At 45.3% G+C, this 20,000-nt stretch overlaps 1 protein-coding gene across 1 annotated transcript in view; it reads left to right on the forward strand.

The window, feature by feature from the left end:
• The window catches only part of LOC135574231 (type II inositol 3,4-bisphosphate 4-phosphatase-like), a 72,692-nt gene that overhangs the window by 4,731 nt on the left and 47,961 nt on the right, over positions 1-20,000 (forward strand). The gene's annotated exons all lie outside the window — the stretch shown is intronic.

The following is a 20,000-nucleotide window of genomic DNA, read 5'->3' on the forward strand; positions in this document are numbered from 1 at the left end:
ACAGTTACCATCTGTCCTGTAATGGTTTAGGACTACAGTTACCATCTGTCCTGTAATGGTTTAGGACTACAGTTACCATCTGTCCTCTAATGGTTTAGGACTACAGTTACCATCTGTCCTCTAATGGTTTAGGACTACAGTTACCATCTGTCCTCTAAAGGTTTAGGACTACAGTTACTATCTGTCCTCTAATGGTTTAGGACTACAGTTACCATCTGTCCTGTAATGGTTTAGGACTACAGTTACCATCTGTCCTGTAATGGTTTAGGACTACAGTTACCATCTGTCCTCTAATGGTTTAGGACTACAGTTACCATCTGTCCTGTAATGGTTAAGGACTACAGTTACTATCTGTCCTGTAATGGTTAAGGACTACAGTTACCATCTGTCCTTTAATGGTTTAGGACTACAGTTACTATCTGTCCTGTAATGGTTTAGGACTACAGTTACTATCTGTCCTCTAATGGTTTAGGACTACAGTTACCATCTGTCCTCTAATGGTTTAGGACTACAGCTACCATCTGTCCTCTAATGGTTTAGGACTACAGTTACCATCTGTCCTGTAATGGTTTAGGACTACAGTTACCATCTGTCCTGTAATGGTTTAGGACTACAGTTACCAGACCATCTGTCCTCTAATGGTTAAGGACTACAGTTACCATCTGTCCTCTGTAATGGTTAAGGACTACAGTTACCATCTGTCCTCTAATGGTTTAGGACTACAGTTACCATCTGTCCTCTAATGGTTTAGGACTACAGTTACCATCTGTCCTCTAATGGTTTAGGACTACAGTTACCATCTGTCCTCTGTAATGGTTTAGGACTACAGCTACCATCTGTCCTCTGTAATGGTTAAGGACTACAGTTACCATCTGTCCTCTAATGGTTAAGGACTACAGTTACCATCTGTCCTCTAATGGTTTAGGACTACAGTTACTATCTGTCCTCTAATGGTTAAGGACTACAGTTACCCCCCCCCCCCCACCCAAAATAAATACTTCGTAGAGCCACCTTTAAGTCATACCACAGATTCTCAATTGGATTGAGGTCTGGGTTTTAGCTAGGCCATTCAAAAACATTTAAATGTTTCCCCTTAAACCACTCGAGTGTTGCTTTAGCAGTATGCATAGGGTCCTTGTCCTGCTGGAAGGTGAACCTCTGTCCCAGTCTCAAATCTCTGGAAGACTGAAACAGGTTTCCCTCAAGAATGTCCCTTTATTTAGCACCATCCATCATTCCTTTAAATTCTGACCAGTTTCCCAACCAATGAAAAACATCCCCACAGCATGATGCTGCCACCGCCATGCTTCAGTGTGGGGATGGTGTTCTCAGGGTGATGTGAGGTGTTGGGTTTGCACCAGACATAGTGTTTTCCTTGATGGCCAAAAAGTTTTTTTGGTGAACACCAACGTGTTTGCTTGTTTGTTTCTATAAGCAATGGCTTTTTTTCTGGCCACTCTTCCGTAAAGCCCAGCTCTGTGGAGTGTACGGCTTAAAGTGGTCCTATGGACAGATACTCTAATCTCCACTGTGGAGTTTAACGAACGTGCCATTACGTAGCGCACATAGGCATTAACTCGAAACAATATCCCACAAACGCAGGTGAGAAAAGGGAAACACTAAGTATGGCAACGACCATCAGCTGCCTCCAATGGGGAACCATACAAACACACCAGCATAGAAATAGAACACATAGAACCCCCCCTAGTCACGCTCTGACCTAAAAACACCATAGACTCTATGGTCAGGGCGTGACGACTACAATACATTTTTGAGAGCACCATATAGCAACGCTGCCTTCAACCGCATCGGTGATCCAAGCCATGCAACAAAAAACCCAAGGAAAAACATGTTTTACTTTTAAATGTTACAACAACTTATAGCTACGTTTGTTTTTGCGTGAATTGCTTTGCTAGCTAGCTATTCGGAACTTGAACGTTTGTTATCCGCAGTTAGCATATCTTTTAGTTTTCAATCAAATGTATTTCGCAGACTGGTTCTCATTCAGTTGTCATAAACATGGGTTGGGACAAGCTGTCACGCCCTGACCTTAGTTGATCTCTGTTTTCTTTATTATTTTGGTTAGGTCAGGGTGTGACTAGGATGGGTATGCTAGTTTTGTCTTGTCTAGGGTTTTTGTACATCTAGGGGTTTGTAAGTCTAGGTATTTGTATGTCTATGGTGGCCTTAATTGGCTCTCAATCAGAGGCAGCTGTTTATCGTTGTCTCTGATTGGGGACCATATTTAGGCAGCCATATTCCTTGAGTATTTTGTGGGTTCTTATTCGATGTTTAGTTGCCTGTCTGCACTAGCCGTATTAGAGTCACGTTTTTTTTTTTTTGTATTGTTAGTTTGTTCAGTGTTTGCATTTTTTAAATAAATTAAGAATGTACGCTGCGCCTTGGTCTCCTCCTTCCGACGGATCGTGACACATGCATTGGGCAGGCAATCTGCAGAAGGACGAGCAGGCTACAATTTCCCCCCATCGTTTATCAGTGCGATTTTTTGACGGTGAACTAAGTGAAAAAGTTTTGACAGGTGTTTTATCTAGTGTTTAACCTCGTTAGTTTATTTTTTTTTTTAGCTTATCTTATCTTATCTTATAGCTTATCTTATCTTATCTTATAGCTTATCTTATCTTATAGCTTATCTTATCTTATCTTATCTTATAGCTTATCTTATCTTATAGCTTATCTTATCTTATCTTATCTTATAGCTTATCTTATCTTATCTTATAGCTTATCTTATCTTATCTTATCTTATCTTATCTTATAGCTTATCTTATCTTATAGCTTATCTTATCTTATCTTATCTTATAGCTTATCTTATCTTATCTTATCTTATCTTATCTTATCTTATAGCTTATCTTATCTTATAGCTTATCTTATCTTATCTTATCTTATCTTATAGCTTATCTTATCTTATCTTATAGCTGATCTTATCTTATCTTATCTTATCTTATCTTATCTTATAGCTTATCTTATCTTATCTTATCTTATCTTATCTTATCTTATCTTATCTTATCTTATCTTATCTTATCTTATAGCTTATCTTATCTTATCTTATCTTATCTTATCTTATCTTATCTTATCTTATAGCTTATCTTATCTTATCTTATCTTATCTTATCTTATAGCTTATCTTATCTTATCTTATCTTATCTTATCTTATCTTATCTTCTTATAGCTTATCTTATCTTATCTTATAGCTTATCTTATCTTATCTTATCTTATCTTATCTTATCTTATCTTATCTTATCTTATAGCTTATCTTATCTTATAGCTTATCTTATCTTATCTTATCTTATAGCTTATCTTATCTTATAGCTTATCTTATCTTATAGCTTATCTTATCTTATCTTATCTTATAGCTTATCTTATCTTATCTTATAGCTTATCTTATCTTATCTTATCTTATCTTATCTTATCTTATCTTATCTTATCTTATCTTATAGCTTATCTTATCTTATAGCTTATCTTATCTTATAGCTTATCTTATCTTATCTTATCTTATCTTATCTTATCTTATCTTATAGCTTATCTTATAGCTTATCTTATCTGGCTCGTATTAGTTGTTGATCTTGTTGTTGTTGATGTGCGTCACTGGTGGAGGAGAGAATCTACGTTTTACGTGGTTGTTTGATCAACAGGATCGTAAAGTTCCCGAATGGGAAGACGACTCCTGCTAACTGTTAGTTCTAAACAGAAAATATGAATACGCAACAATTTCAAAGATTTCATTGAGTTACAGTTCATAGAAGGAAATCAGTCAATTGAAAATAAATAAATTAAAACCTAATCTATGGATTTCACATGACTGCCAAGGGGCGGAGCCAGGCTCAGCCAATCAGAATGAATTTTTTTCCCCCACATAAGGACTTTATTTCATAAATAATAAATAATTCTCAGCCCTACTGCCTGTAAACACACAGTCCAGTTCATAGTGAATGATAACAGGCCCTACTTCCTGTAAACACACAGCCCAGTTCATAGTGAATGATAACAGGCCCTACTTCCTGTAAACACACAGTCCAGTTCATAGTGAATGATAACAGGCCCTACTTCCTGTAAACACACAGCCCAGTTCATAGTGAATGATGACAGGCCCTACTGCCTGTAAACACACAGTCCAGTTCATAGTGAATGATGACAGGCCCTACTGCCTGTAAACACACAGTCCAGTTCATAGTGAATGATGACAGGCCCTACTGCCTGTAAACACACAGTCCAGTTCATAGTGAATGATGACAGGCCCTACTGCCTGTAAACACACAGTCCAGTTCATAGTGAATGATGACAGGCCCTACTGTCTGTAAACACACAGTCCAGTTCATAGTGACTGTAAACACACAGTCCAGTTCATAGTGAATGATGACAGGCCCTACTTCCTGTAAACACACAGTCCAGTTCATAGTGACTGTAAACACACAGTCCAGTTCATAGTGAATGATAACAGGCCATACTGCCTGTAAACACACAGTCCAGTTCATAGTGAATGATGGCAGGCCCTACTGCCTGTAAACACACAGTCCAGTTCATAGTGAATGATGACAGGCCCTACTGCCTGTAAACACACAGTCCAGTTCATAGTGACTGATGGAAGGACCTACTGCCTGTAAACACACAGTCCAGTTCAAAGTGAATGATAACAGGCCCTACTGCCTGTAAACACACAGTCCAGTTCATAGTGCCTGTAAACACACAGTCCAGTTCATAGTGAATGATGACAGGCCCTACTGCCTGTAAACACACAGTCCAGTTCATAGTGACTGATGGAAGGACCTACTGCCTGTAAACACACAGTCCAGTTCAAAGTGAATGATAACAGGCCCTACTGCCTGTAAACACACAGTCCAGTTCATAGTGCCTGTAAACACACAGTCCAGTTCATAGTGAATGATGACAGGCCCTACTGCCTGTAAACACACAGTCCAGTTCATAGTGAATGATGACAGGCCCTACTGCCTGTAAACACACAGTCCAGTTCATAGTGACTGATGGAAGGACCTACTGCCTGTAAACACACAGTCCAGTTCAAAGTGAATGATAACAGGCCCTACTGCCTGTAAACACACAGTCCAGTTCATAGTGCCTGTAAACACACAGTCCAGTTCATAGTGAATGATGACAGGCCCTACTGCCTGTAAACACACAGTCCAGTTCATAGTGAATGATGGCAGGCCCTACTGTCTGTAAACACACAGTCCAGTTCATAGTGAATGATGGCAGGCCCTACTGTCTGTAAACACACAGTCCAGTTCATAGTGCCTGTAAACACACAGTCCAGTTCATAGTGAATGATGACAGGCCCTACTGCCTGTAAACACACAGTCCAGTTCATAGTGAATGATGACAGGCCCTACTGCCTGTAAACACACAGTCCAGTTCATAGTGAATGATGACAGGCCCTACTGCCTGTAAACACACAGTCCAGTTCATAGTGAATGATGACAGGCCCTACTGCCTGTAAACACACAGTCCAGTTCATAGTGAATGATGACAGGCCCTACTTCCTGTAAACACACAGTCCAGTTCATAGTGACTGTAAACACACAGTCCAGTTCATAGTGAATGATAACAGGCCATACTGCCTGTAAACACACAGTCCAGTTCATAGTGAATGATGGCAGGCCCTACTGCCTGTAAACACACAGTCCAGTTCATAGTGAATGATGACAGGCCCTACTGCCTGTAAACACACAGTCCAGTTCATAGTGACTGATGGAAGGACCTACTGCCTGTAAACACACAGTCCAGTTCAAAGTGAATGATAACAGGCCCTACTGCCTGTAAACACACAGTCCAGTTCATAGTGAATGATGACAGGCCCTACTGCCTGTAAACACACAGTCCAGTTCATAGTGACTGATGGAAGGACCTACTGCCTGTAAACACACAGTCCAGTTCAAAGTGAATGATAACAGGCCCTACTGCCTGTAAACACACAGTCCAGTTCATAGTGCCTGTAAACACACAGTCCAGTTCATAGTGAATGATGACAGGCCCTACTGCCTGTAAACACACAGTCCAGTTCATAGTGAATGATGACAGGCCCTACTGCCTGTAAACACACAGTCCAGTTCATAGTGACTGATGGAAGGACCTACTGCCTGTAAACACACAGTCCAGTTCAAAGTGAATGATAACAGGCCCTACTGCCTGTAAACACACAGTCCAGTTCATAGTGCCTGTAAACACACAGTCCAGTTCATAGTGAATGATGACAGGCCCTACTGCCTGTAAACACACAGTCCAGTTCATAGTGACTGATGACAGGCCCTACTGTCTGTAAACACACAGTCCAGTTCATAGGCCCAACTGCCTGTAAACACACAGTCCAGTTCATAGTGAATGATGACAGGCCCTACTGCCTGTAAACACACAGTCCAGTTCATAGTGAATGATGACAGGCCCTACTGCCTGTAAACACACAGTCCAGTTCATAGTGAATGATGACAGGCCCTACTGCCTGTAAACACACAGTCCAGTTCATAGGCCCAACTGCCTGTAAACACACAGTCCAGTTCATAGTGAATGATGACAGGCCCAACTGCCTGTAAACACACAGTCCTGTTCAGTGTGAATGATGGCAGACCTTCTATGAGTTTATGAAAATGCTGCAGTATAACACTAGAGAGAGGGAGAGGAGAGAGAGAGACAGACAGACAGGCAGAGAGACAGAGACAGACAGACAGGCAGACAGACAGACAGACAGACAGAGGGAGACAGAGGGAGACAGACAGACAGACAGACAGACAGACAGACAGACAGACAGACAGACAGACAGACAGACAGACAGACAGACAGACAGACAGACAGACAGACAGACAGACAGACAGACAGACAGACAGACAGACAGACAGACAGACAGACAGACAGACAGACAGAGAAAGAGACAGACAGACAGACAGACAGACAGACAGACAGACAGACAGACAGACAGGCAGGCAGGCAGGCAGACAGACAGGGAGGGAGGGAGGGAGGAGGGAGGGAGGGAGGGAGGGAGGGACGGACGGACGGCGCCAAGTTAGTCTGGCCCGGGCGCCAGGGTAGTCTGGCCCGGGCGCCAGGGTAGGCATGTTTTGCACCTAGGTAAAGTTGATTTGCTTTCGTTTTTGGAACTGGGCTGTCTCCCGGGCGGGAGCCAGATGCGCCGTTTAAAGCCCAGGGCGAAGTTGTCTCAAAACAAAGTGACGTAAGTAAGCACGTGGAGTAATGAGTAGGATTCTGTGTTTAGAGATAGTAGAGGTAACTACTGCTGGACAGTGGAGTAATGAGTAGGATTCTGTGTTTAGAGATAGTAGAGGTAACTACTGCTGGACAGTGGAGTAATGAGTAGGATTCTGTGATTGCTTTTGATTTTTTTTTAAAACATAAAAAAAACCAGAATGATCTGCCTTCCTAATGGAAACTAGTTTTAAAAAATTCAAACATTTTATTTTATGGAAAATATATGTTTTCTGGACAATGCACCGTGTTGCCTTGTTGACAACATGACCGAGCGGCGCAGGTTACTGTCCCATTGGAGAAGGGCACTATTCCCTCAACGTCACGGGCTATAGCCCAGTGCCCCTCGGCTGAGCATTAGCTAATCCGCCCACTGCTATTGGCTAGTGGTTCATTCTCTAGGGGGAGAGAGGAGGGGGAGGGGGAGAAGTGTTCCGAGAGCAACACATCAACATTTAAACCAACTAGCATAGAATCACCACTCCTGGGTAGGTAGACAGTACATGGTATCAGCTAGTTGTACTTTATTACAGTAGAGCAGGAGGAGGAGGACACAGGGGAGACTACAGAGGAGGACACTGAGGGAGACTACAGAAGAGGACACAGGGAGACTACAGAGGAGGACACTGAGGGAGACTACAGAGGAGGACACTGAGGGAGACTACAGAGGAGGACACAGGGGAGACTACAGAGGAGACACTGAGGAGACTGGCTAGGAGGACACAGGGAGAGACTACAGAGGAGGACACTGAGGGAGACTTCAGAAGAGGACACAGGGGAGACTACAGAGGAGGACACAGGGGGAGACTACAGAGGAGGACACAGGGGAGACTACAGAGGAGGACACAGGGGGAGACTACAGAGGAGGACACTGAGGGAGACTACAGAAGAGGACACAGGGGGAGACTACAGAGGAGGACACTGAGGGAGACTACAGAGGAGGACACTGAGGGAGACTACAGAGGAGGACACAGGGGGAGACTACAGAGGAGGACACTGAGGGAGACTACAGAAGAGGACACAGGGGGAGACTACAGAGGAGGACACTGAGGGAGACTACAGAGGAGGACACTGAGGGAGACTACAGAGGAGGACACAGGGGGAGACTACAGAGGGAGACACTGAGGGAGACTACAGAGGAGGACACAGGGAGAGACTACAGAGGAGGACACTGAGGGAGACTACAGAAGAGGACACAGGGGGAGACTACAGAGGAGGACACTGAGGGAGACTACAGAAGAGGACACAGGGGGAGACTACAGAGGAGGACACTGAGGGAGACTACAGAGGAGGACACTGAGGGAGACTACAGAGGAGGACACAGGGGAGACTACAGAGGAGACACTGAGGGAGACTACAGAGGAGGACACAGGGAGAGACTACAGAGGAGGACACTGAGGGAGACTACAGAAGAGGACACAGGGGAGACTACAGAGGAGGACACAGGGGAGACTACAGAGGAGGACACAGGGGAGACTACAGAGGAGGACACTGGGGGAGACTACAGAGGAGGACACAGGGGGAGACTACAGAGAAGGACACAGGGGGAGACTACAGAGGAGGACACAGGGGGAGACTACAGAGGAGGACACAGGGGGAGACTACAGAGGAGGACACAGGGGGAGACTACAGAGGAGGACACTGAGGGAGACTACAGAAGAGGACACAGGGGAGACTACAGAGGAGGACACTGAGGGAGACTACAGAGGAGGACACTGGGGGAGACTACAGAGGAGGACACAGGGGGAGACTACAGAGGAGGACACTGAGGGAGACTACAGAAGGGGGATTACTAGACCCCTTAGTTACTGGTTCGTTTTAGGGTTTAGGGTAAATTCTTCATTAAGGCAGTCAGCTTATCTATCAAAAAGGGGAAGTTATATCAGTTTCAAGAGATGCCGGAATGTGGAGGGACATGGACCAGCTGACTTCATCTCCTGTGGTAGAGTTTGTAACCCTCTTTGATACTTGTGAATGGGTTTAGAACCGTACTCCTGTGGTTGAGTACATGCGGTGCCTTGCGAAAGTATTCATCCACCTTGGTGTTTTTCATACTTTTTTGTGATTAGGGTTTAGAACCGTACTCCTGTGGTTGAGTATACCTGTGATTAGGGTTTAGAACCATATACCTGTGATTAGGGTTTAGAACCATATACCTGTGATTAGGGTTTAGAACCATATACCTGTGATTAGGGTTTAGAACCATATACCTGTGATTAGGGTTTAGAACCATATACCTGTGATTAGGGTTTAGAACCATACTCCTGTGGTTGAGTATACCTGTGATTAGGGTTTAGAACCATATAGGGGGACAGAATGGGAAGGGGGACAGAATGGGGAGGGGGACAGAATGGGGAGGGGGCAGAATGGGGAGGGGGGACAGAATGGGGAGGGGGGGGCAGAATGGGGAGGGGGAGACAGAATGGGGGAGGAGGGGGAGGGGGCCAGAATGGGGGTGAGGAGGGGATGAGGACAGGATGGTGGTGAAGAGGGGGATGGGGAGTGGTGTAGTGGTGTAGTGGTATAGTGGTATAGTGGTGTAGTGGTATAGTGGTATAGTGGTGTAGTGGTATAGTGGTGTAGTGGTATAGTGGTGTAGTGGTGTAGTGGTGTAGTGGTATAGTGGTGTAGTGGTGTAGTGGTGTAGTGGTGTAGTGGTATAGTGGTGTAGTGGTGTAGTGGTGTAGTGGTGTAGTGGTATAGTGGTGTAGTGGTATAGTGGTGTAGTGGTATAGTAGTGTAGTGGTGTAGTGGTGTAGTGGTATAGAGGTGTAGTGGTGTAGTGGTGTAGTGGTGTAGTGGTATAGTGGTGTAGTGGTATAGTAGTGTAGTGGTGTAGTGGTGTAGTGGTATATTGGTATATTGGTATAGTGGTATAGTGGTGTACCGGTATAGTGGTATAGTGGTGTAGTGGTGTAGTGGTATAGTGGTGTAGTGGTATAGTGGTGTAGTGGTGTAGTGGTGTAGTGGTGTAGTGGTGTAGTGGTATAGTGGTATAGTGGTATAGTGGTGTAGTGGTATAGTGGTGTAGTGGTGTAGTGGTGTAGTGGTATAGTGGTATAGTGGTGTAGTGGTGTAGTGGTGTAGTGGTATAGTGGTGTAGTGGTGTGGTATAGTGGTATAGTGGTGTAGTGGTGTAGTGGTGTAGTGGTATAGTGGTATAGTGGTATAGTGGTGTAGTGGTATAGTGGTATAGTGGTGTAGTGGTGTAGTGGTATAGTGGTGTAGTGGTATAGTGGTATAGTGGTATAGTGGTGTAGTGGTGTAGTGGTGTAGTGGTATAGTGGTGTAGTGGTATAGTGGTATAGTGGTGTAGTGGTGTAGTGGTATAGTGGTGTAGTGGTATAGTGGTATAGTGGTATAGTGGTGTAGTGGTGTAGTGGTGTAGTGGTGTAGTGGTGTAGTGGTATATTGGTGTAGTGGTATAGTGGTATAGTGGTATAGTGGTGTAGTGGTGTAGTGGTGTAGTGGTATAGTGGTGTAGTGGTATAGTGGTATAGTGGTGTAGTGGTATAGTGGTGTAGTGGTGTAGTGGTATAGTGGTGTAGTGGTGTAGTGGTATAGTGGTATAGTGGTGTAGTGGTATAGTGGTGTAGTGGTATAGTGGTATAGTGGTATAGTGGTGTAGTGGTATAGTGGTGTAGTGGTGTAGTGGTATAGTGGTGTAGTGGTATAGTGGTATAGTGGTATAGTGGTATAGTGGTGTAGTGGTGTAGTGGTATAGTGGTGTAGTGGTATAGTGGTATAGTGGTGTAGTGGTGTAGTGGTATAGTGGTGTAGTGGTGTAGTGGTATATTGGTGTAGTGGTGTAGTGGTGTAGTGGTATAGTGGTATAGTGGTATAGTGGTATAGTGCTATAGTGGTGTAGTGGTGTAGTGCTATAGTGGTGTAGTGGTGTAGTGGTGTAGTGGTGTAGTGGTATATTGGTATAGTGGTGTAGTGGTATAGTGGTATAGTGGTATAGTGGTGTAGTGGTGTAGTGGTATAGTGGTGTAGTGGTGTAGTGGTATAGTGGTGTAGTGGTGTAGTGGTATATTAGTATATTGGTATAGTGGTATAGTGGTGTACCGGTATAGTGGTATAGTGGTGTAGTGGTATAGTGGTATAGTGGTATAGTAGTGTAGTGGTGTAGTGGTGTAGTGGTGTAGTGGTGTAGTGGTATAGTGGTGTAGTGGTGTAGTGGTATATTAGTATATTGGTATAGTGGTGTAGTGGTGTAGTGGTATAGTGGTATAGTGGTGTAGTGGTGTAGTGGTATAGTGGTGTAGTGGTATAGTGGTATAGTGGTGTAGTGGTGTAGTGGTATATTGGTATAGTGGTGTAGTGGTGTATTGGTATATTGGTATAGTGGTATAGTGGTGTAGTGGTATAGTGGTGTAGTGGTATAGTGGTATAGTGGTGTAGTGGTGTAGTGGTGTAGTGGTGTAGTGGTGTAGTGGTATAGTGGTGTAGTGGTATAGTGGTGTAGTGGTGTAGTGGTGTAGTGGTGTAGTGGTATAGTGGTGTAGTGGTATAGTGGTGTAGTGGTGTAGTGGTGTAGTGGTATAGTGGTGTAGTGGTGTAGTGGTGTAGTGGTGTAGTGGTATATTGGTATAGTGGTGTAGTGGTGTAGTGGTGTAGTGGTATATTGGTATAGTGGTGTATTGGTATATTGGTATAGTGGTATAGTGGTATAGTGGTGTAGTGGTATAGTGGTGTAGTGGTATAGTGGTGTAGTGGTGTAGTGGTGTAGTGGTATAGTGGTATAGTGGTGTAGTGGTATAGTGGTGTAGTGGTATAGTGGTGTAGTGGTGTAGTGGTGTAGTGGTATATTGGTGTAGTGGTGTAGTGGTGTAGTGGTATAGTGGTGTAGTGGTGTAGTGGTGTAGTGGTGTAGTGGTGTAGTGGTGTATTGGTATAGTGGTGTAGTGGTGTAGTGGTGTAGTGGTGTAGTGGTGTATTGGTGTAGTGGTGTAGTGGTGTATTGGTGTAGTGGTGTAGTGGTGTAGTGGTATAGTGGTGTAGTGGTGTAGTGGTGTAGTGGTATAGTGGTATAGTGGTGTAGTGGTATAGTGGTGTAGTGGTGTAGTGGTAGAGTGGTGTAGTGGTATATTGGTATAGTGGTGTAGTGGTGTAGTGGTATAGTGGTGTAGTGGTGTAGTGGTGTAGTGGTATAGTGGTGTAGTGGTATATTGGTATAGTGGTATAGTGGTGTACCGGTATAGTGGTATAGTGGTGTAGTGGTATAGTGGTATAGTGGTGTAGTGGTGTAGTGGTATAGTGGTGTAGTGGTGTAGTGGTATAGTGGTGTAGTGGTGTAGTGGTATAGTGGTGTAGTGGTGTAGTGGTATAGTGGTATAGTGGTGTAGTGGTGTAGTGGTATATTGGTATAGTGGTGTAGTGGTGTATTGGTATATTGGTATAGTGGTATAGTGGTGTAGTGGTATAGTGGTGTAGTGGTATAGTGGTATAGTGGTGTAGTGGTATAGTGGTGTCGTGGTGTAGTGGTGTAGTGGTATAGTGGTATAGTGGTGTAGTGGTGTAGTGGTATAGTGGTGTAGTGGTGTAGTGGTGTAGTGGTATAGTGGTGTAGTGGTGTAGTGGTATATTGGTATAGTGGTATAGTGGTATAGTGGTGTAGTGGTGTAGTGGTGTAGTGGTATAGTGGTATAGTGGTGTAGTGGTGTAGTGGTGTAGTGGTATATTGGTATAGTGGTGTAGTGGTGTAGTGGTATATTGGTGTAGTGGTGTATTGGTATAGTGGTATAGTGGTGTAGTGGTATAGTGGTGTAGTGGTGTAGTGGTATAGTGGTATAGTGGTGTCGTGGTGTAGTGGTGTAGTGGTGTAGTGGTATAGTGGTGTAGTGGTGTAGTGGTGTAGTGGTATAGTGGTGTAGTGGTGTAGTGGTATAGTGGTATAGAGGTGTAGTGGTGTAGTGGTATAGTGGTGTAGTGGTATAGTGGTATAGTGGTGTAGTGGTGTAGTGGTATATTGGTATATTGGTATAGTGGTATAGTGGTGTACCGGTATAGTGCTGTAGTGGTATAGTGGTATAGTGGTGTAGTGGTATAGTGGTGTAGTGGTATAGTGGTGTAGTGGTATAGTGGTGTAGTGGTGTAGTGGTGTAGTGGTGTAGTGGTATAGTGGTGTATAGTGGTGTAGTGGTATAGTGGTGTAGTGGTGGAGTGGTATAGTAGTGTAGTGGTGTGGTGGTGTAGTGGTGTAGTGGTATATTGGTATATTGGTATAGTGGTATAGTGGTGTACCGGTATAGTGGTGTAGTGGTATAGTGGTGTCGTGGTGTAGTGGTGTAGTGGTATATTGGTATATTGGTATAGTGGTATAGTGGTGTACCGGTATAGTGGTGTAGTGGTATAGTGGTATAGTGGTATAGTGGTGTAGTGGTGTAGTGGTGTAGTTGCGGTATAGTGGTATAGTGGTGGTGTAGTGGTATAGTGGTGTAGTGGTAGTGGTATAGTGGTGTAGTGGTGTAGTGGTGTAGTGGTGTAGTGGTATAGTGGTATAGTGGTATAGTGGTGTAGTGGTGTAGTGGTGTATAGTGGTGTAGTGGTGTAGTGGTATATTGGTAGTGGTGTAGTGGTGTATTGGTATATTGGTGTAGTGGTATAGTGGTGTAGTGGTATAGTGGTATAGTGGTGGTGGTATATGGTATAGTGGTAGTGGTATAGTGGTAGTTTAGTGGTGTAGTGGTGTATATAGTGGTGTAGTGGTATAGTGGTGTGATGGTATAGTATAGTGGTGTAGTGGTGTAGTGGTATAGTGGTGTAGTGGTATAGTGGTGTAGTGGTGTAGTAGTGGTATAGTGGTGTAGTGGTATATTGGTAGTGGTATAGTGGTGTAGTGGTATAGTGGTATAGTGGTGTAGTGGTGTAGTGGTATAGTGGTATAGTGGTGTCGTGTAGTGGTGTAGTGGTGTAGTGGTATAGTGGTATAGTGGTGTAGTGGTGTAGTGGTGTAGTGAGTGGTATATTGGTGTAGTGGTATAGTGGTATATTGGTGTAGTGGTGTAGTGGTGTAGTGGTATAGTGGTATATAGTGGTGTAGTGGTATAGTGGTGTAGTATAGTGGTGTAGTGGTGTAGTGGTATAGTGGTGTAGTGGTATAGTGGTATAGTGGTATAGTGGTGTAGTGGTGGAGTGGTATAGTGGTATAGTAGTGTAGTGGTATAGTGGTGTAGTGGTATATTGGTATAGTGGTGTAGTGGTGTAGTGGTGTAGTGGTGTAGTGGTATAGTGGTGTAGTGGTATAGTGGTGTAGTGGTGTAGTGGTGTAGTGGTGTAGTGGTGTAGTGGTATAGTGGTATAATTGGTGTAGTGGTGTAGTGGTGTAGTGGTGTAGTGGTGTAGTGGTGTAGTGGTATATTGGTATAGTGGTATAGTGGTGTAGTGGTGTAGTGGTATAGTGGTGTAGTGGTATAGTGGTATGGTATAATTGGTATAGTGGTGTAGTGGTGTAGTGGTGTAGTGGTATAGTGGTGTAGTAGTGGTATAGTGGTGTAGTGGTATAGTGGTGTGTAGTGGTATAGTGGTATAGTGGTGTAGTGGTATAGTGGTGTAGTGGTATAGTGGTGTAGTGGTGTGGTGGTGGTGGTGGTGGTATAGTGGTGTAGTGGTGTAGTGGTGTAGTGGTGTAGTGGTATAGTGGTGTAGTGGTGTAGTGGAATAATGTGTAGTGGTGTAGTGGTGTAGTGGTGTAGTGGTGTAGTGGTATAGTGGTGTAGTGGTATAGTAGTGTAGTGGTGTGTGGTGTAGTGGTATATTGTATATTGTGGTATAGTGGTGTAGTGGTGGTAGTGGTGTAGTGGTATAGTGGTATATTGGTATATTGGTATAGTGGTATAGTGGTGTACCGGTATAGTGGTGTAGTGGTATAGTGGTATAGTGGTATAGTGGTATAGTGGTATAGTGGTGTAGTGGTGTAGTGGTATAGTGGTATAGTGGTGTAGTGGTGTAGTGGTATAGTGGTATAGTGGTGTAGTGGTGTAGTGGTAGTGGTGTAGTGGTAGTGGTAGTGGTGTAGTGGTGTAGTGGTATAGTGTGTATAGTGGTGTAGTGGTGTAGTGGTGTAGTGGTATATTGGTATAGTGGTGTAGTGGTGTAGTGGTATAGTGGTATAGTGGTATAGTAGTGTAGTGGTGTAGTGGTGTAGTGGTATATTGGTATAGTGGTGTAGTGGTATAGTGGTGTAGTGGTATAGTGGTATAGTGGTGTAGTGGTATAGTGGTATAGTGGTGTAGTGGTGTATAGTGGTGTAGTGGTGTAGTGTATAGTGGTGTAGTGGTGTAGTGGTATAGTGGTATAGTGGTGTAGGTGGTATAGTGGTATAGTGGTATAGTGGTGTAGTGGTGTAGTGGTATAGTGGTGTAGTGGTATAGTGGTGTAGTGGTGTAGTGGTGTAGTGGTGTGGTAGTGGTGTAGTGGTATAGTGGTGTAGTGGTATAGTGGTGTAGTGGTATAGTGGTATAGTGGTATAGTGGTGTAGTGGTGTAGTGGTGTAGTGGTGTAGTGGTATAGTGGTGTAGTGGTGGTGGTATAGTGGTATAGTGGTATAGTGGTGTAGTGGTATAGTGGTGTAGTGGTATAGTGGTATAGTGGTGTAGTGGTATAATGGTATAGTGGTGTAGTGGTGTAGTGGTATAGTGGTATAGTGGTGGTGGTGTATTGGTGGTGGTAGTGGTGTAGTGGTAGTGGTGGTAGTGGTATAGTGGTATAGTGGTATAGTGGTGTATGGTGTAGTGGTATATTGGTGTAGTGGTATAGTGGTGTAGTGGTGTAGTGGTGTAGTGGTGTATAGTGGTATATTGGTGTAGTGGTATAGTGGTGTAGTGGTATAGTGGTGTAGTGGTATAGTGGTATATTGGTATAGTGGTGTAGTGGTATAGTGGTATAGTGGTGTAGTGGTATAGTGGTGTAGTGGTGTAGTGGTATAGTGGTGTAGTGGTGTAGTGGTGTAGTGGTATAGTGGTATAGTGGTATAGTGGTGTAGTGGTATAGTGGTATAGTGGTGTAGTGGTATAGTGGTGTAGTGGTGTAGTGGTGTAGTGGTATAGTGGTGTAGTGGTGTAGTTGAACTCTGTTGCTCCCTGGTGTGTGTCTGTGCGTGCTCGTGTATATGGTGTCTGTGTGTGTGTGTATATGTGCGTTGTGCTCTAGATTTGATGAGGATTAGCATTTAATCTAAAGCCTCCTATCCCCCCGGCCCCTCCCTTCCCCGTCATCTCCAGACCCCCCCCCACATTCCCCACATTCCCCCCCGTCCCCATCCTGTCCCCCTCCCCCTCCTCACCACCCCCTTCCTGTCCCCCTCCCCATCTCCTCCCTCACCATCATCCTGTCCCCCTCCCCATCCCCCTTCCCTCCCCATTCTGTCCCCCCTCCCCGTCCTGTCCCCCCTCCCCTTCCTGTCCCCCCTCCCCATCCTGTCCCCCCCTCCCCTTCCTGTCCCCCTCCCCTTCCTGTCCCCCCCTCCCCATCCTGTCCCCCTCCCCTTCCTGTCCCCCTCCCCTTCCTGTCCCCCTCCCCTTCCTGTCCCCCTCCCTATCCTGTCCCCCTCCCCTTCCTGTCCCCCTCCCCATCCTGTCCCCTCTCCCTTCCTGTCCCCCCCTCCCTTCCTGTCCCCCTCCCCTTCCTGTCCCCCTCCCCATCCTGTCCCCTCTCCCCTTCCTGTCCCCCCTCCCCTTCCTGTCCCCCCTCCCCATCCTGTCCCCTCTCCCCTTCCTGTCCCCCCTCCCCGTCCTGTCCCCCTCCCCTTCCTGTCCCCCCCCTTCCTGTCCCCCTCCCCATCCTGTCCCCTCTCCCCATCCTGTCCCCCCTCCCCCTTCCTGTCCCCCCTCCCCATCCTGTCCCCTCCCCTTCCTGTCCCCGCTCCCCTTCCTGTCCCCTCTCCCCTTCCTGTCCCCTCTCCCCTTCCTGTCCCCCCTCCCCTTCCTGTACCCCCTCCCCATCCTGTCCCCTCTCCCCTTCCTGTCCCCCTCCCCATCCTGTCCCCTCTCCCCTTCCTGTCCCCCTCCCCATCCTGTCCCCCCTCCCCCTCGTGTAAGCTGATTACCAGTAGAGACCTGTAGACATGACTCGTGTTATGAGGGCTGCTCTGGCCCTGAGTGATATTGGGTAATGTCATGTGTGTGTGTAAATTCCACCACTCCCGTGCGTGTGCTTGTATCAAGATAATCCCCTGAGCTTTCCGATGATTATCGTCCAGGCAACAGAGTGATTCTAATTCCGTTGCGAAGGGCTTTTTGGAATATGATGACCTAGCAACATGAAAGTTAGGCAACCTCAGAGTAGACAGAGTATTTTTTTAAATATATATTTCACCTTTATTTAGCCAGGTAGGCTAGTTGAGAACAAGTTCTCATTTGCAACTGCGACCTGGCCAAGATAAAGCACAGCAATTTGACACATACAACAACACAGAGTTACACATGGAATAAACAAAACATACAGTCAATTATACAGTAGGAAAAAAAAGAAAAAAAAAGTATATATACAGTGAGTGCAAATGAGGTAAGATAAGGTAGTTAAAGGCAATAAATAGGCCATGGTGGCAAAGTAATTACAATTAAACACTGGAATGGTAGATGTGTAGAAGATGAATGTGCAAGTAGAGATACTGGGGTGCAAAGGAGCAAGATAAATAAATAAATACAGTATGGGGATGAGGTAGATAGATGGGCTGTTTACAGATGGGCTATGTACAGGTGCAGTGATCCGTGAGCTGCTCTGACAGCTGGTGCTTATTAGTTAGTGAGTGAGATATGAGTCTCCAGCTTCAGTGATTTTTGCAGTTCGTTCCAGTCATTTGCAGCAGAGAACTGGAAGGAAAGGCGACCAAAGGGGGAGTTGGCTTTGGAGATGACCAGTGAGATATACCTGCTGGAGCACGTGCTACGGGTGGGTGCTGCTATGGTGACCAGTAAGCTGAGATAAGGCGGGGCTTTACCTAGCAGAGACTTGTAGATAACCTGTAGCCAGTGGGTTTGGCGACGAGTATGAAGCGAGGGCCAACCAATGAGAGCGTACAGGTTGCAGTGGTGGGTAGTATATGGGGCTTTGGTGACAAAACGGATGGCACTGTGATAGACTGCATCCAATTTGTTGAGTAGAGTGTTGGAGGCTATTTTGTAAATGACATCGCCGAAGTCGAGGATCGGTAGGATGGTCAGTTTTACGAGGGTATGTTTGGCAACGTGAGTGAAGGATGCTTTGTTGCGATATAGGAAGCCGATTCTAGATTTAATTTTGGATTGGCGATGTTTTATGTGAGTCTGGAAGGAGAGTTTACAGTCTAACCAGACACCTAGGTATTTGTAGTTGTCCACATATTCTAAGTCAGAACCGTCCAGAGTAGTGATGCCGGACGGGCGGGCAGGTGCAGGCAGCGATCGGTTGAAGAGCATGCATTTAGTTTTACTTGCATTTAAGAGCAGTTGGAGGCCACAGAAGGAGAGTTGTATGGCATTGAAGCTCGTCTGGAGGTTAGTTAACACAGTGTCCAAGGTGGGGGCCAGAAGTATACAGAATGGTGGCGTCTGCGTAGAGGTGGATCAGAGAATCACCAGCAGCAAGAGCAACATCATTGATGTATACAGAAAATAGAGTCGGCCCGAGAATTGAACCCTGTGGCACCCCCATAGAGACTGTCAGAGGTCCGGACAACAGTCCCTCCGATTTGACACAATGAACTCTATCAGAGAAGTAGTTGGTAAACCAGGCGAGGCAATCATTTGAGAAACCAAGGCTGTCGAGTCTGCCGATGAGGATGTGGTGATTGACAGAGTCGAAAGCCTTGGCCAGATCAATGAATACGGCGGCACAGTAATGTTTCTTATCGATGGTGGTTATGATGTCGTTTAGGACCTTGAGCGTGGCTGAGGTGCACCCATGACCAGCTCTGAAACCAGATTGCATAGCGGAGAAGGTACGGTGGGATTTGAAATGGTCGGTCATCAGTTTGTTGACTTGGCTTTCGAAGACCTTAGAATGACAGGGTAGGATAGATATAGGTCTGTAACAGTTTGGGTCTAGAGTGTCACCCACTTTGAAGAGGGGGATGACCGCGGCAGCTTTCCAGTCTTTGGGAATCTCAGACGATACGAAGGAGAGGTTGAACAGGCTAGTAATAGGGGTTGCAACAATTTCGGCAAATAATTTTAGAAAGAGAGGGTCCAGATTGTCTACCCCGGCTGATTTGTAGGGGTCCAGATTTTGCAGCTCTTTCAGAACATCAGCTATCTGGATTTGGGTGAAGGAGAAATGGTGGGGGCTTTGGCGGGTTGCTGAGGAGGGTGCCGGGCAGTTGACCGGGGTAGGGGTAGCCAGGTGGAAAGCATGGCCAGCCGTATTGAAATTCTCAATTATAGTGGATTTATCGGTGGTGACAGTGTTTCCTATCTTCAGTGCAGTGGGCAGCTGGGAGGAGGTGTTCTTATTCTCCATGGATTTTACAGTGTCCCAGAACTTTTTTTAGTTTGTGTTGCAGGAAGCAAATTTCTGCTTGAAAAAGCTAGCCTTGGCTTTTCTAACTGCCTGTGTATATTTGTTCCTAACTTCCCTGAAAAGTTGCATATCACTGGGGCTATTTGATGCTATTGCAGAACGCCACAGGATGTTTTTGTGCTGGTCAATGGCAGTCAGGTCTTGAGTTGTTGTTGTTGTACAATGTACGTTATTTATGTAAGTCTCTCTCTCTCTCTTTCTCTCTCTCTCTGTCTCTCTCTCTCTTCCCCCCTTTCTGTCTCTGTCTCTCTCTCTGTCTCTCTCTCTCTCTGTCTC

The sequence above is a fragment of the Oncorhynchus nerka genome, linkage group LG12 (assembly GCF_034236695.1).
Source record: "Oncorhynchus nerka isolate Pitt River linkage group LG12, Oner_Uvic_2.0, whole genome shotgun sequence".
Lineage (NCBI taxonomy): Eukaryota > Metazoa > Chordata > Actinopteri > Salmoniformes > Salmonidae > Oncorhynchus > Oncorhynchus nerka.